The 17,989-nt window shown below is 37.9% G+C and overlaps 1 long non-coding RNA gene across 1 annotated transcript; it reads left to right on the forward strand.

Annotated features, from left to right (window-relative positions):
• Positions 1-487: 487 nt before the first annotated feature.
• On the forward strand, positions 488-16,358 carry LOC110677986. The gene is made up of 2 exons (XR_002501364.1): positions 488-985; positions 16,211-16,358. It is a non-coding gene; the product is annotated as an uncharacterized LOC110677986 (long non-coding RNA).
• The last annotated feature ends 1,631 nt before the right edge of the window (positions 16,359-17,989 follow it).

The raw sequence follows: 17,989 nt of genomic DNA on the forward strand, positions 1-17,989 counted from the left end.
TGACCATTTTGTGTATCGTGTGGATTTAGGAAGCCGAGAAAATTATTTTAAAAAAAGATCCTCGACCGGTGGGATTCGAACCCATGACCCTCAGCTTGGTCTAGCTGAATAGCTGTGCGTTACCGCTGAACCGCTATTGTTATCTGGGCCCACACGTTATTTTTACAAGCTTTTAGTTACATTTTTAATTATGATTTCATTCGAACCTTATTGAATCTTTTGAATTTTTTGAAACTTATTAATTTAGGTACTATTTTCGCTCAACATTCCATTTGTAAATAGTTTCAACTCATTCTCAATTCCTACTGGCTACATCTTTATGCTTGCGTAGAAATTCACTCGAGTCGTGAGGATTCCCCACATTTAGAAAATTCCCTCAAACGACATTCCAACTATGCTGCTTACCTTAGATACCGTCAAATTGTTAGGTGACTTCTATTTGGCAGCGCGCGCTTTTCGGCCGCGTAGTTTAGTCCGTTTTTAAACCTTCGCCAGTTCAAACGTGTTTTACTGTTTCGGAAGTGATTCTCTCCGCGTTGGTTGCCGGTCGTTGTTTTGGTTTCCAGTCGCGCTTCTATTCGGAGGGGGGAAAGGAAGCTTGTTTGCAAAGTGCAATGACACACCTAGCTACGGAACAACGATGGGCGCGCTGCACCATTCCACCGGTGGATAATCCGTTTCCGTTTGGCTATTGCTGAAGAAGATTGCCTGGAGGCTCACAGGAAGTGATTGCCACTGTGGGTGGCGATATCTAAGGAATTTTGTGTGATCGATGGAAATTTTCACCCAAACGGAAATTTCTGTAACAGATAAGTGTTACTGTGCAGCAAAGATGAAGCAATTCGATCCGCTTGATTTATCGGTGAATTAAAAGTGCATCGAGCGCATCTCCAATGAGGAAGTGCGCCCCGTGATTTCAAACACATTGCAGTGAAGAGTCGTATTACAATATGAGGAATCCTGCGGCGAAATAGCATCACGCTTCGTGAGTGGTGGTCCAAATCCCGCGACCCGTCCCTATAAATAGCGCTATGCAACACTGGTGCACGCATTTCGAATCTGTTGTCAGATTTTTCGTAACACGTACAGTTTTTTTTAGATAAATGTTCTTTATTTGTTCACAAATTTTCTTATTTTGATGAAAAATTTTACGTTTTTGTTCCACAGCAATCAATCTGATTATCAAACTCGACGCTACGATGCATTCGATTAGCTCATGCATATCCTCGATTCTTTATATTACGTAAATTTTCAGATAAAATAGTATACTAAAATATCTCTTTATCAACGAGTTTGATTTTGCTCAAAGTACACCGGTGGGCGGAGCCAAATGTTTGATGAACTGATCGTACCGTAAAATTGATCATCGTATCACACAATTTCATTTATTCGTAATGGAGCACAAATATCAATGTAAGCTGCAGCCAATGAACGTTGTTTGTCGTAACTATTGTTGAATTGTGTGTTGTGAAGTTTTTTGCTTTATAGAATGTTCATTACTATGTAAATAGTGTAAAATTTCAAAATCATGCACGGTGCAGTATTGACAAACACCTATAAACTTCTATTTATAAGCAAGGATTTGATTATGGTATAAACCTGAAAGTTTGTGAGGATGCTTGAGATATATCCCCAAACCAGATTTCATCACCAAAACTCGTACCAATTTGCTCATATGGTTGAAATAATTAAATTTCTGCTAGATATCATCGAATTCCTCAAGAAATTGCATACATTTAGGCGTTTTCCGTGAAATTCTTGAAATTGAACTATTCGTTATTTATATAAATATTACATTATTAAGAATTTGACAAGCATATTCGGATTCAGGGAGTTCAAATTTATCATGTAGAGTTGTTTTTAATATTAACAATAATGGCATTGACAAGTGATCAATTTCACCACGAAATGAGATTCCCTGATTTTTTATTCTAGAGATGTTTGTAAACACTAAAATGATATTTGTTAGAAAATTTCGGTACATAAGTCGATTAGGCTCACCTTCGTACTTGTTTTCCTGCATTTAGTTGTTTGGCATTGTTAATATCATAGAAAACAGACTAGGAATTCCGTGAAAAATGATCAATTTCACCCGAAATTACGGTACCGTCTGTAGGGATGTTGTACGAACATCGACGTCAGCATATCAATTTTAAGCTTATATATTACACTGGCGATTTCCTACAATCTTCAACCTATTTATTTAGTAAATACACCAGCAGTTCTTCCGATGATTCCATCAAAAGTTTAATACGGAATTTCGCTAGGGATTGTACCAGGAATTCCTACAAGGAATCCATCAGGAATTCAATCAAGAGTTCCACGAAGGATTACATCAGGAGTTTCATCAGGGTTTCCATTGGGAGTTTCGCTAGAGATTCCATTGGATGTTCCTATATGGATTTTATCGGAAGTTCCTCTAACGATTCAATCGGAAGTTTCTCTAAGGATTTCATCACGAGTTCTTCTAGGGCTTCCATAAGAATTTCCTTCAAGGATTCCATTTGTAATTCCTCCAAGGATTCCAGCAAAAATTCTTTCAGGAATTCTATCAGGAATTCTATCAGGAATTCTATCAGGAATTCTATCAGGAATTCATCTTAAGGTTCTTTCAGGAATTCCTCTAGGGTTATTCTGAGTATCACCAGGCTGTTTACTATAGATTCCTCCCAAAATTTATGAATTTACTTCCAGCGGTTTTTTTTTTTTTCTGGGGAATTCTTCCAGGGTTTTTTCAAGGGAATCCTCCCGAAATTAATCAAGGAGTTCCTCACGAAATTATTCAAGGAATTAATATCATCAATAATCCTCAAGGGGTATCAGGAATTCATCCTGGGATTGTACTAGAAATTGCTTATAAGGGTTTTATTATCAGAATTTCTCCAAGAGATTCTCAAGGAATTTCTCTCGAAATATCTCCAGAGATTCGTGGGGGTGATCAAATTTTACAATTTTTAGAAATTTCACCAAAAATTTCTTATAAGGATTTGGGAATTCAACAGTATATCCTCCAGAGACTATATGGGGAGTCCCTTCTGGGATTCAACAAAAAATTCCTTCAGGGATTCCTCTGAGAATTTCCTCAGTAATTTTAACAAGAATTCCTCTAAGGATTCCACTAGAGGTTCCTCCATAAATTGCACCTGGAAATCACCCAGTTAATTCTCCATGATTTCCACCAGGAAAACCTTCAAGGACTTCAGCAGAAATTCTCATAGGGATTTCACTAATAATTCCTTCAAATCCTTAACCAGTATTTTCTCTAATTATTTCACCAGTAATGTTACGAGAGAAGTTTTTTTAGGGATTTGACAAAGAGTTCATCCAGAGTTTACACTGGAAGTATCACCAGAGCATTCACGATACGCGACTCGAGACAAGACATAACACTTATAGTTCTTACAAACGTCAAGAAAGTTTAAAAAATTACCTTTCTGTCGACCGGTTTCGGGCACGATGTAGTCCATCTACGGGACAATGTCCGGACATTGTCCCGTAGATGGGCTACATCGTGCCCGAAACCGGTCGACAGAAAGGTAATTTTTTAAACTTTCTTGACGTTTGTAAGAACTATAAGTGTTATGTCTTGTCTCGCGTCGCGTATCGTTAATGTCGTGTTGTTCTTACGTTAGCACAAATCACACAAATTTTTAGTATCACCAGAGCTTCGCTAGATTTTCCAACAGAAAAATCTATCAGAGTTTTGCCAGACGTTCTACCAGAAAATACTTCGATGGTTTTACTTGTATTTCCCTTCTTAGAATTTTTCTGGGTTATCAGAAATTTCTTCAGGGAGTTACCAAAAAATTCTACAAGTACACAAGATTTTTTTTTCTAGAAAACACCAATATTTCCGAACGAGAATCGACCAGGAATTCCACGAGAAGAATTGAACTAGAAAGTATTCATTTCTCTACTCTAAGTATTCCATCAGGAAGGCATCTACAAAATTCCAAAAGATTATTCCTCCAGTTATTCCACTGATATTTGCTCAGAGGGTTAAACAAAGCATTTCTCTTCAGATTAAATCACTGGGAAAAATATTTGGAAAATATATGGTTTATTGTGGAATCCTTGTACGAATCACCAAAAAAACTAATGGAGAAATTCCCAGAGAATTCCCTGGAGAAATTCCTTGATATATCTCTGGAAGAACTTTTAAAGCAATCTCTGAAGGTGTTCCTAAAAGATTCTCTAAGGTATTTCCTGAATTCCTGGAGGATTGCTTGGAAAAAATCCTTCAAGAAATACTGGAAGGAATTGGTGGATAAATTTCTTTTGGAATCTTCGACAAAAATTCTGGTATATTTTTGAAGTAATTCGTTCAAAAATCCTAGGTCGAAATTCTCAAAGGGCCCCTTCAGGGATACAAGAAAGAATCTTTCAAGGAAACAGTGGAAGAGTTTATAAAATAATGTATTTAATTTTTCATTTATTTAGTTAACATCTACACAGATAACACTGGAATAACAATTTCACGCCACAATACTCGGTTCGTGGCCGCATCTCTCCATCCTCGGTTCTGCCTCACGCTCGCCAAATCGATACGCACTTGATCCGCCCACCTAGCTCGCTGCGCTCCACGCCATCTTGTACCAACCGGAACCGAAGCGAACACCATCTTTGCAGGGTTGCTGTCCGGCATTCTTGCAACATGCCCTGCCCATCGTATCCTTCCAGCTTTGGCCACCTTCTGGATTCTGGGTTCGATTCTATACCAATACCCGGAATACCGTTACCCGGAATGCAATTTACCGGAAGACCACTTACCGGAATGTACCATTACCCGGAAAAATCATTTACCGGAATGCACCATTACCCGGAACACCAAATCTTCCATTTTCGACGACCTTCATCAGTACATTTGTATACGATTTTTATTCTCTTTCATTGATGCACAAATTATGTTATGACATTCTCGACTTCCTCGGTTTCCATAAACACTTCTACAAAAGACTTCTTCAAACTGCTATGGACCAAATATGTTGTTCTTCTTACCGGCGTCACGACCGACTAGGACGAAGCCTGCTTCTTAGCTGTTCTAGGAGCATTTCTACAGTTATTAGCTGAGAGTCTATATCAACTGACCATTTTTGTATTCGCTTATAGTTTGAAGAGTATAAATATAAGTAGGTACTCTGAAGAGTCGTCGAATTTGCCAACCAGGAATTATTTTGAACCAACGTTATTCAATTTTACCAACATCAGCTGAATCTTTTTGAATAGCTTCACTTTGCCGCAACGTAGGCCATAAGCTATGAGAATATTACGAATTTGATTGAAAGTGTAATTTATTTCTGATTTAATTAGAAAAGAAGCCTGATATAGATAGGAAAACTATGTCTTCAAATTTAGGCTATGAACCGAAACATTACAGGCAAGGATAAAGAGTATAAGAATAATTATTTTTATTATGCATATTTGATACCACACACTTAAAATAAATCGCAGTATCCTGTTAAATAAAGCACCGAATTTGAACTGTAAACAATAAAAATACAGATTTTCCTGTGAAATTTACTCTTTTACTGACAAAATCCGTGAACTCAGCTATTAAAATTTCCAATTAAAGCGTTACATAATAAATGGATGCTGCCTAACACCGAGGTCATTTCAAATCGAAATGATCGCCTGTCGAGTAAGGTATGGTGCATTTGAGTAAAAAGAACACCTTTGCAATTAAAAAATACAGTTTAGACAAACAATTTTAATATTGTATCAAAATACAAAAACACAAATTTTGCGAAGGAAGCGATATATAACAATGCAATTCTTATTTTAGCTTTGTGATTTATAAAAAGCTTAAAAATTAAGTATTAGTTTGGTGCCTTGGTAATCGAGAGTAGGGACACAACTCGCCATTGTGACGTTCATCTTTGGATTCCGAGGTTTCTTGATTTTGCTATATTCTCCAAATTGCATACCTCTGAATGTCTGTAATCCGTATTCAGTGCTAGGGTAATAAACTAGAAAGAACAATAAGCAATCACAAGAGGAATATTTATGATCATTCTCGATTAAACACGTATTGCCAAAAATGCCGAGATCGGTGGAACTCGAAAGAACCGCCAACTAATAAAGAAGGGTGAATATCAGATGACCCGAAATGGGTAAATCTAGGAAAAGGTTAATTGACATTTGCAGAAACGACATTCGGCGAATTGATGAGAAAAGAAAAGTTGAAAGAACAGTTTATTTTTAAAGAAGGGTGAATCATATATGAAATGCAAATATTTGAATATGGTGCATATTAACAAGATCAAGTATGAAGATATCTTTTACTCCTCTTCGATGTTTATGTATTTTGAAGGAAGAATCTTCCCTGTCCATTATTTTTAGGTCAACATACTGACCTAAATGGCAGTAAAACGGTTAGAAGGACGTTAATAAAGAAATTAAAGATTGTAGAGAAATAATTTTCCGGTAAATGGTCTTCCGGTGAATGGTTCATTCCGGTAAATGGTTTTCCGGGTAATGGTATTCCGGTAAATTGCATTCCGGGTAATGGTTTTCCGGGTAATGTCGGAGAACCCACCTTCTGGATTCTGGGTTCGCCGTAGAGTTGGGCGAGCTCGTGGTTCATCCTTCGCCGCCACACACCGTTCTCCTGCACACCGCCGAAGATCGTCCTAAGCACCCGACGTTCGAAGACTCCAAGTGCTTGCAGGTCCTCCTCGAGCATCGTCCACGTTTTATGCCCGTAGAGGACTACCGGCCTTATGAGCGTTTTGTACATGGTACATTTGATGCGGGTGTGAATCTTTTTTGACTGCAGCTCCTTGTGGAGGCCATAGTAGACCCGACTTCCACTGATGATGCGCCTCCGTATTTCACGGCTAACGTCAGCAAGGATCCAAGATAGACGAACTCGTCGACCACCTCGAAAGTATCCCCGTCTATCGTAACACTGCTACCTAGGCGAGCCCTGTCGCGCTCGGCCCCACCAGCTAGCATGTACTTTGTCTTGGCCGCATTCAACACCAGTCCAACTTTTGCTGCCTCGCGTTTCAGGCGAGTGTACAGGTCTGCCACCTTTTCAAACGTTCGGCCGACGATGTCCATATCATCCGCGAAGCAAACAAATTGACTGGATCTCGTAAAAATCGTACCCCGGCTGTTAAGCCCGGCTCTCCGCATAACACCTTCTAGCGCAATATTGAACAACAGGCACGAGAGTCCATCACCTTGTCGTAGTTCCCGGTGGGATCCGAACGAACTGGAGTGTTCGCCTGAAACCTTCACACAATTTTGCACACCTTCCATAGTCGCTCTTATCAGTCTCGTGAGCTTCCCGGGAAAGCTGTTCTCGTCCATGATTTTCCATAGCTCTACGCGGTCGATACTATCGTATGCCGCCTTAAAATCGATGAAAAGATGATGCGTTGGGACCTGGTATTCACGACAATTTTGGAGGATTTGTCGTACAGTAAAGATCTGGTTCGTTGTCGATCGGCCGTCAACGAAGCCGGCTTGATAACTTCCCACGAACTCGTTTACTACAGGTGACAGACGACGGAAGATGATCTGGGATAATACTTTGTAGGCCGCATTTAGAATGGTGATCACTTGAAAGTTCTCACAATCTAACTTGTCGCCTTTCTTGTAGATGGGGCATATTACCCCTTCCTTCCACTCCTCGTGTAGCTGTTCTGTTTCCCAGATTGTGCCTATCAGCCGGTGCAGACAAATGGCCAGCCTCTCCGGGTCCATCTTTTTTGAGTTCAGCTCTGATACCACCTTACTTTGCTTTATTGTTCTTGAGCTGGTGAATCGCATCCTTAACCTCCCTCAAAGTGGGGACAGGTTTATTTCCATCCTCCACAGTACCGACGAAAGCATTTCCTCCGTTGTCCCGACCTTCATTGCCTGTGCTCCCAACGCCATTCAGATTATGTCGAAGTGCTGCTTCCACCTGTCTATTCCCTTACGCTCGTCCGTCAAAATGCTCCCATCCTTATCCCTGCACATCTCGGCTCACGGCACGAAGCCGTTTCGGGATGCGTTGAGCTTCTGATAGAGCTTACGTGTTTCTTGAGACCGGCACAGCTGTTCCATCTCCTCGCACTCCGTCTCCTACAGGCGGCGCTTTTTCTCTCGAAAGAGGCGGGTCTGCTATTGCCACTTCCGTCTATAACGTTCCACTTTCTATCGAGTCCTTTGCTGCAGCATGTCCGCCAGCGCTGCATTCTTCTCCTCCAGAATCTGCCTAAATTCCTCGTCAAACCAATCGTTCCGTTGACTCCGTTCCACGTACCCAACGTTGCTCTCAGCTGCATTGTTGATGGCTGCTTTCACTGTTCTCCAGCAGTCATTAAGAGGGGCTTCATCCAGCTCACTCTCTTCCGGTAATGCAGCTCTAGATCACACCGGGGCGGCCGTCGGTACCGTACGTTGTTAACGACTGATAGTTTTGGCCGCAGTTTCACCATCACCAGATAGTGGTCAGAGTCGAAGTAAGCGCCACGATGGGTCCTGACGTCGATAATGTCGGAGAAGTGCTGTCCATCGATCAAAATGTGGTCGATTTGCGATTCTGTCTGCTGTGGTGATCTCCAGGTATATCGGTATGGAAGGCTGTGCTGGAAGTAAGTGCTTCAAATGGGCATATTCTTGGAGGCGGCAAAATCTATCAATCGTCGGTCTGAACTGCTCCTCCTGGCCAACCTGAGCGTTTAGATCTCCTATGATGATCTAACCGTCGTAGCTTGGGCAGCGGTCGTACTCTCGTTCAAGCTGCGTGTAGAAAGCGTCTCAATGCTTCCGGAGTGAGGGCTGTGCACGTTAATTATGCTGAAGATGAAGAACCGGTATTTTTGAGCCTCAACTTACACATTCGCTCAATAAATGGCCACCACCCGATCACGCGCCTCTGCATATCACCCATCACTATAAAGGCTGTTCCCAGCTCGTGTGTGTTGCCGCAGCTCTGGTAGATGGTTTGGTTACCTCTAAACGTTTGCACCATTGATTCCTTCCAACACACTTCCTGCAACGCTACGATGCCGAATCCTTCAACACGTCGGCGAGTATGCGTGTGCTCCCGATGAAGTTGAGAGATTTACAGTTCCACGGTTCGTATTCTCTCGTTGATTATGGCGTTTTTACGGCTGTCTTGCAGGGCTTGACACCAACCCCCTAGATTTCCGGAGGACCATTCCCCGTAAATGTTCGGAGGACCATAGTGCACAGTTTAGCTTAGAGTCCTTCTCTGGCACTCGGACGATGATCAGCCGCTCCTAACATGGAGTACAGACGCTCAAGGTTTGCAGAAGCAAAAACAAAAGCCTGTCAGCATACGACCAAAGTTCCCACCGGGGGTTGGTTACCCGATCTTCCCTAAGGTTACTCGTACACCGGCCAGTACCGCGAGGAGGTAGAGATAGAAGTTGCTGGTCAGGGGGCTAAGGACCGCACAGAGGGGTCTTTTTTATTCCTTCAGGTACGCGAGGTACCAATGGTACGCCATGCCCAGCCATTTAAGAACCAAAAAAAAGGGAAGCTTAGTGCCAATAATTATTTGAACAGTATAACCCAAAGTATTCTAAGAAAATTTCGGTAAAAGATCCATTCGGTGTCCATAAGTCAAACATCTATATGCCAAACTTGTCACTTCCTTTGAAACTGTTTATCATGTAATCTTTTGTCCGTGTCAGACTGTAACAATTACGATTTTTGAGTTGTTTTAAGTTCAATGCCCGCGGCAAAACTGGTGTGCATCAATTACTTTTTACTCATTGCTTTAATAACAAATTAAACAAGTTTTCATCTAAACACACCAGTTAGCACGCAGAACATATTTTGCCAGCAGAATCATGATTAGCTTTCAGTTTTAAAATATATTACGATTTTTTCGGGTAAATGGTACATTCGAGAAAAAAATTTTCAGGAAAGTAATTCATTCGGGAAAACGTTATTCGGGAAAATTGTATTCGGGGAAATAGTTTATGGGGTAATGTCGGACAATCCCCACTGAACTGCATTACTTTTCAGGGAAACGGGTCATTCGGGGATCCGACATTCGGGGAAATGTACCACAATCGCGGTAGAGTGTTCCTGTGATGGAGAATCACATAAGAAAACAACGGATACCGCAACTGTAGGAGAACAAATTAAAAAAATACCGCAATTTAAGGAACAATGTACCACTAATGGAGGTATTATATTTCTCTGACATGCCTTTGGTTACTGCCATGCCATAAAAATTAACAAGGCACGCCCTTTACTGATGTAAATATCAAGTTTGATTGTAAACATGTGACGTCACTTCTATCGTACCATATACCCTCCGGACCACTAGATCATTATTTTTCGCAAACTTGTTCGAGGTGGATAGGAATGACGTCGTCAAGCACCTGTCAGTTTTCGAAATATATCACCTTCTTGATATAGTACACCGTGGTTACTGCGATAAAACTTTTTTCTCATTCAGTAAATGATCGTTACTTCTCGTTACAACAATAATATGTGTATTCATAAGAGTGGTTCAAAAAATCGTTTTTGCTCCACATCGCTTATTCGATTCTTAATCAAATTCTGAATGTCCTCCCGAAGTTTGACCTCATTCGAATGAAAACTGAAACTGACCAAGCCCTTTACAATTTGTATGGGAATTACTATTCGAAAAGCAAGCAATACATTCAACCGGTCATAGTGTTTGCACATGTGCTCTTGAGGATTAGAGCTACTGTGTAATACTGTGAGATACTTTTATCAGCTACAAATTTGCTGAAGACCGTTTTCAAATCGGTCGTATCAGTAATTAGTTATTGATTTATATCCAGTCACAAATTCTTCAACAGTGGTCATTTAACTTCTGAACAGGCAACATTGCTGCATCTGGGGCGAAAGATAGCACGCACAAATCATGGCTACTATGTTTTACCGCATACATCCAGTGATGTCTGCAGAACAGCTCAATTATTATAGCCAAAAATTTAAAACTCATAAAAAAATCGATAAAAAAAACTATGGCAAAGCTGTAGCTGATTATTGTACATCACAGTATCAACATAGTTCTAATCCCCAAGAGCACATGGGCAAACACTATGACCGATTGAATAAATTGCTTTCTTTTCTAATAATAATTTCCATACAAACTTTAAAGGGCTTGTGCAGTCTCAGTTTTCATCCGAATAAGCTCAAATTTTGAAAGGACACTCAGAAGTTGATCTGGAACTGACTGAGCGATGTGGAGCAAAAAAAAATTTTGAATCACTCTAATATTCATTGAACTTTTTGAATCTTTAGCGTTAAAAGAAGTTTAATCGTGCTTAGTACCTCCACTACTGGAAAATGTACCATACTTTGGGAATTTTTGCTTTTATTGGTTTGGATGTATGATTCTATCCTTTCATAGTGCATAAGAATGTATACATAAATCTCAAATGTAAGATTTTGGAGGTAGATCTCAAATGGGTTTGCTCTTGCTGGAGAACTCATTTCTTGAGATTTGATTCCTCATGGATATCAACTATGAACTTGATTATCAAAACCTGAGTACAGTTTGGAGTTACACTATGAATTTTATATTAAAAGCTAAGTTTCGCTTAAGAAAAAGTAAAAAAAATAGTGAAATTTCGTCTAGAAATGCGATCAAAAAACAAGTCAAAGGAAAACAATTTTCTTGGCCATTTCTGAAAAGTTATTACCCCCCCCCCCCCCCAACAACTTCGTCGATTATTTTTGCTTTCAGGTGCATCATCCTGAATTTATTTACTTTAACCCTCTCTTTCCCAGAGCTCCTTTGCTTTTTGTCGATCTTGAGGCAAACCGGATCAGACGAATAGTATAGGCAGAGGAAAATATTGCAAAGGCTAAAGAATTTTGTATAGAGTCAACAAATTTTATTGTTGACTCACGGCTTACCAACAATTCAATAATAATGCTTTTTTACATAAAAAAAATGTATTTTTTTAGTTTCCAAAAATGCTTAAAACAGTCAGCTGTCAATGATTAAGGATAGATTTTGTTGAAACAACAAGTTTGGTGTATAGAATATATAAAATTATATATTGATTTAATTGCAGCAAAAGAAAACGTGTTTGTTGAATTTTTGATTTTTTGTCTTTTACTTTTACTTTAATGCATTTTCTAATTATCGATGGACAATACACTATTGTAACCACCGCTAAAAAGAAGTACGATGCGATACTTTTTGCACTTTGTAATGCCATAATATCTTCCCGATACCGTTCCTGCGTCATTTGTTTGGACTGAAGTCTTGATGCTTGAGTTCTAGAAAGCAATAGTATGAAATTATTTTAACTTTTATTTTAATCCTTCGCAAATTACCTGTAGTATTGATCATGCTTTTCCATTTTTGTTTCAGTTTGACTCTTTTGCTCTAGATCGTGATGAAAATGATTTTCTTTTCAAGTTTGTTTTTCTGATCTGATTTGATTTGCATACTGATTCACTAATAATTTCGTAAACCCAAAATGACAATCGTTTTTATTCTATCATTCAACATATCTGATTCAACGAACCTCATTTTTTGATTCAACAAATAAAAGTAATAAAAATAAAAATCGAGCAAGAAAATTTATTTCTACTCGAAATTTTAATAATAATAAATGTATTAATTCAATTGAAAAATAATATGTTATTTCCAATAACAGTAATTTCAGGATCCACACAGTAGTTTCATTCCGCGTGTATGCAATAGTAACAAAATTATTCCATATGCACCCATGAAATCAAAAGTCAACTAATAGTCTTGATAGAAAAAATATGGTTTCAATTTATTGTTGGAAAAGAACAAAACATAATAAACTGATTTCGAAAGATGTAATCCATTTTTCCTATTTTTTGTTCAAGCCGTTTTTAAAAAAACTTTTGTTTCACTAAATCGATCAAAGTCGTGGTAAGGAAAGGACTAAGTGAAATCTTAAATTATTGTTCGTCAAGGTGGTAGGTCATTTGGCATAAAGTCGTTTGGCATAAAGCCGTTTGGCATAAAGTCGTTTGGCATAATTGTCATTTCGCATAAAGTCGTTTGGCATAACGGTCGTTTGGCATAATGAGCGTTTGGCATAATAGTCGTTTAGCATAATGAGAATTTCTTAAGATGACATTCGTTTTTACGTTTCTATTGAATCTTTCTGATGACATCAGGCTTATTTTGAAGCCGATTGATACACAACGACACTTTATTCAACAATCATTTGCTCTTGAATAAACTAAAGCATATTAGGAAAGTTATTGCCAATAGTGTTTTGTTATTTGTCCAGCAATTACCCTTCTTTCAAATATTATTCTTTTGAGTTTCGCTATTGGAATATATGTTTGCACTGAAATGTTTGATATATTTAGCACAAATTTACCCTTCTTTTAAACGTTCTATGTTTTTTAATCTAAATATTATGTAACCATAATTGAAGGTACAAATACTGTTGATTTAAAATTTAAATAAATATCACCTTCTTTTATACGTAGGCTGTTTTTTTAGTTATATTTTTTTAAATATGTTTTGTCTCCAACTGGCAAAAGCGCGGCAATCGATAGCATTGCTCGTTTGCCGAAAAATACGCTCTAAATTTTCATCAAAAAATTGCCCAAAACTGGGTTTATTGAAATATACCCGAAAATAGTAGTTTTTTGCAGAACTAAGTTAAAATGTAAAACTTTGGTGAACTTTTTCGCACGATCAGGCAAATTTTGCTAAATTTGATGATAGTATGGTGATTTCGGGCAATTTGCATTTTTTTTCGTGAGTTTATACATGAGTCGAACTTTTGCCCCGCTGATTCGAACTTTTGCCCCACTATGGACCAAAAATCGTTTCCAAGCATTTATGCAAAAACTAATACACCTAAAAGCATCCTTATGATAGATCTAGAAACGCCCCTACATAAAATACTGAAAAATATTTTATCTTCACGGCACCAACATACATCGAAATTTTGACCAAAAATAACAATATTCACGTCGAAAAACAACAAATAGCCATAACTTTCCCAAATCTCAATCGATTTTTATGATATTTGGAGTGGAAGCCTCTTATTTGAATAGCATTTGAAGCACCATGACATTTATAAATTTTGTTTTGAATTGTGCTAGAAATCTTAAAAAGAAACTCTTGCCCCACTTTATTGTACTGCAGTTACTTCGATGGGTTGTGCTATTTTTCCCCGAATGTCGTTTCCCCGAACGCCAGTTCCCCAAATACCCCGTAGCCCACTTCAACGAAAAGTTCTTAGCACTTATAATTGTCGCAACTTTATACATTTCAAGGTGGTGAACGAACTAGCCATTTAATATGCACCCTTCTTTATTTAATTGGCTGTTCTTTCGAGTTTTACCATTCTCTGCATTTTTGCCAACATGTGTAGAACCGAGAATGACAGACTACCTCCTTATTTTGGTTGCTTATCGTTCTTTCCCATTCACTATCCAGCCGCTGAAGATTATTACAGCACCTGCTCCACTTTTAGGGGAAACCTGTCATTCGGGGGAATGGCATTCGGGGAAAAAGGTCATTTGAGGAACTGGCATTCAGGGAACCGACATTCAGAAAAACGACATTTGGGGAAAAGTAGCACAATCACTTTGATGATTCTGAACGCAATGTTTTCGTTTTATTATGAAGCAATAATTTTTGGCGTCTAATCTTCTATTGGTTTAAACATAAATTTTGCCTTTTTTTAAAATAGGCTGTTCTTTATATTTATACTGTTTTAAATATTATTATTTAGTAAAGCTAAATGTTAACCATTTTTATATTTCGCTGTTCTATAAATTCTTGCAAGACGTGCTGTTATGATGAAAATTACTTTAGAAGCTTTCAATATTCATCATATCTTATTTTTGGAAACGCATGATCTCCTTTCGAGATATGCTGGAAAAATATACGTTCTATCACAAATTTTCCCTTCTTTCGATAATAGACGGTGTTTTTGATGTACAATTCCAAAATTAAAAAAAAAAATAGAATCGTTGAAAAGCTTTGAAATTTTAAGTTAAAAATAATCTGCTCTTGTATACAGGCTATTTTTGCATTATGCTGCATTAGTAGATCTTTGGATTAGAGTTTTCAATATTTTGCAAATTAATTTTCCCTTCTTTTGTCAACATTTTTTTGACATTAATAGCTTGGAAAATCCCTGAACGAACACCACGCTTGTTAGGAACCTTCCACAAATTTTTGCTATGGGCTCGGTGGTGTTGATCTCGGTGAAAGATTCAAAAATGCCGATATTCATTTGCCGAAGTCAATCATTATGCCAAACGGCCATTATGCCAAATGACCATTATGCCAAACGGCCATTATGCCAAACGACTATTATGCCAAATGACTTTATGCCAAACGGCTTTATGCCAAACGACCTTATGCCAAACGGGGTACAATCGTTCGTCAATTATACAACTTTCAGAAGATGTTGTCTGTGCCAAATTGTGTACCATTTTTGATCAGTTGCTTTATGTTGATGCACAATAATCAAAAATGTATAACATATGGAATTATACTTCCGGACGTTTAACCGACACATAAAAGTATTTGAGTTCATATACAAAACTAATTTCAAATCCTTAGAATGATTTTTCACAAACGGTCATTTTCTGCTTCTACCATTTCTAGGAAAAACATATCAAAACCAGATCGAAAAATAGATTGTTTTGATGCAGTTTTGAAACGGGAAAATGTCAGTTGTTTATATAATTTGAATGTTTTTATTTTGAATTAAAATACTTATATTTGAAGAATCAAAATTGTGATATACACTTGTGATTTCGGCTTTTTTTAACTAAACAACGTGAATTTAGTTACAACATGGAGTCGAATATGCGACTCGTGCTATCAATGTTATCCAAATTTTAAGTTATCCATTCTTACAGTTGGGCAAGAGCACTAATTTTTGGTCCTCAACAATTCTGTATCAATTTTAGGATTTTCATACATAGTAGACCAAAATAGTATTAATGGGTCAAACATTAGCGATGGGTATAAAATTGGTGCTTTTTCCCTACTTTGAATCCTCCTGAAAAACATAAATTTCGGTGAACAAATGGTATGAATTGTTGGCAAATAAAAACAATTTATTTACATTTAGTCTAAAAATTTGTTAATAAAAACCATTTTTCTCAAAAAAAAAAAATACTGTACGTGTCATGAAATTTTGAAGATCAGAGTTGAAATCAACGTGCCAAAACGTATTGAATCCAATGCAAAAGGTCAAAGTACGTGAATATTCTTTTTGATTTTGTCGCCTAGTGTAGTCAACGATCGTCCGTCGCCCAAAAGTGGAAGATAAAAGTGGAGCAGGAATTTCGACGCACGCCATCGATCCCGTACATCTCAGTCAGGGGCAATTTGAAACGGCACATCGAACGCAACGATGCGATGCCAGACACCGATGTGTTAGAAGAACGAGGCAAAACAAAGTGTCATGTGAATGGAAAATGATATACATGTGTTGGCCGCTCGAAAGTGAATATAGTGAACTACTGATCTGTTAAATTGAGTGATAGAATGGCGGACAAGTTGATGGATGCACCTATTTATTTCCAGCGAGCAGCGATCTGATCTCCCCTAGGGAGAATATGTTTTTTTTCTTTTGATCGTGTGCGGTTCAGTAGTCGGTCGCTATTAACAGTTTCCGTTGTTTTTAGTTGGATATACAGTGATGGGGACGCGGGATGTTTTTTGAAATGGTAGTGAGCTGAGCATTGACGGTATTGTTACCTTTCTGAAAGCAGGAAATACCTTTACTATGCTGTGACTAAACAAATCAAGTTCATGGGTGTTCATTTGTTTGAAATCTATTTGTATAGAAATTTTGCATTTAAGTCATTACAGAAGCTTATTTGAAATCTGGATCCAAACCCAAAAGAGATCTAAACTGTTTTGTTTATCGTAACAATTGACTGGATGGAGCATGTGATGGAGCTACAATCATTATTCATAGGCGTATAAAACATTATTTTTTTCGTCAGTCAAAACTAAAGTTTTTGAAACTTTTGGTGTTTCTGTTGAAACACAGCATGGTAAATGGTAAAATCAGCAATGAAAGTGACAATTTGTCTTTTGAATGCAATGGGCAGCAAATAATTATCCTTTCAAATGACTTGCGTAAATTGACTCTCAATAAGTCAACATATTTTGTCATTGGTGACTTTAATGCCAAGCATCGCTCATGGAATAATTCGCAAAGCAATTCCAAGGGCAGAATTTTCTTTGACGAGTGCTCTTCAGGACATTTCTCAATTAAATATCCTGATATCTTTACTTTTTTTTCTCTTCTAGAAACCCTTCCGCGATTGATTTGATCTTAACCGACCCTAGCCACCTTTATAGCCAACTGGTTACTCGCGCTGATATTGATTCTGTTCATGTCCATGTTACATTTCAAATATCACATGAAACGATTTCCAACCCTATTAGCTCCCCTTCTAATTGTTCTTGAACTGAATGGAATACATATGAAACATACATCGATAGTAATCTTGATGTTAACATTTCTTTGTAAAAAAATAAACAGGATATTGACAATGTTCTCGAAACTTTTACAAATACCATTGTTGAAGGGGCATTGCAGTACAAAAAAGTGAAGTAAAATTCGAATCCGTGATTATAGACGAAGGCCATTTCAACGCACTCGTGATCCTGCTATGAAAATTATATAAAATAAAAAACGTTAAGAATTTTCAAAGTAAAATTTCATTGTTGGACCCTGGCTCTTTGGGAAATCATCTAAAATTTTGAAAATACCTCAGGAGCCAATACCGGCAATAGGGAATAGGAAAATAAATTATTACTAACTAATTGCAAGAAAAGCTAAAAAAACTTGTTATGCAGTTTGAAAGCGCGCATAATTTCATTTTAGGGCTAACTAGTCCAATTTAAAAACTAATTAACACGGATCAAGGATTTCGAAAGCATTCTCAATCAAGAGAAGGTTTCGAAAATTCTTGGGGGCTGGTATGGAAGAAGTGAGACTATTATTTAAAAATTAAAAAATATGAAAGCCCCTGGCGATGATGGAATTTTCTA

Source organism: Aedes aegypti, chromosome 3 (genome assembly GCF_002204515.2).
Source record: "Aedes aegypti strain LVP_AGWG chromosome 3, AaegL5.0 Primary Assembly, whole genome shotgun sequence".
Lineage (NCBI taxonomy): Eukaryota > Metazoa > Arthropoda > Insecta > Diptera > Culicidae > Aedes > Aedes aegypti.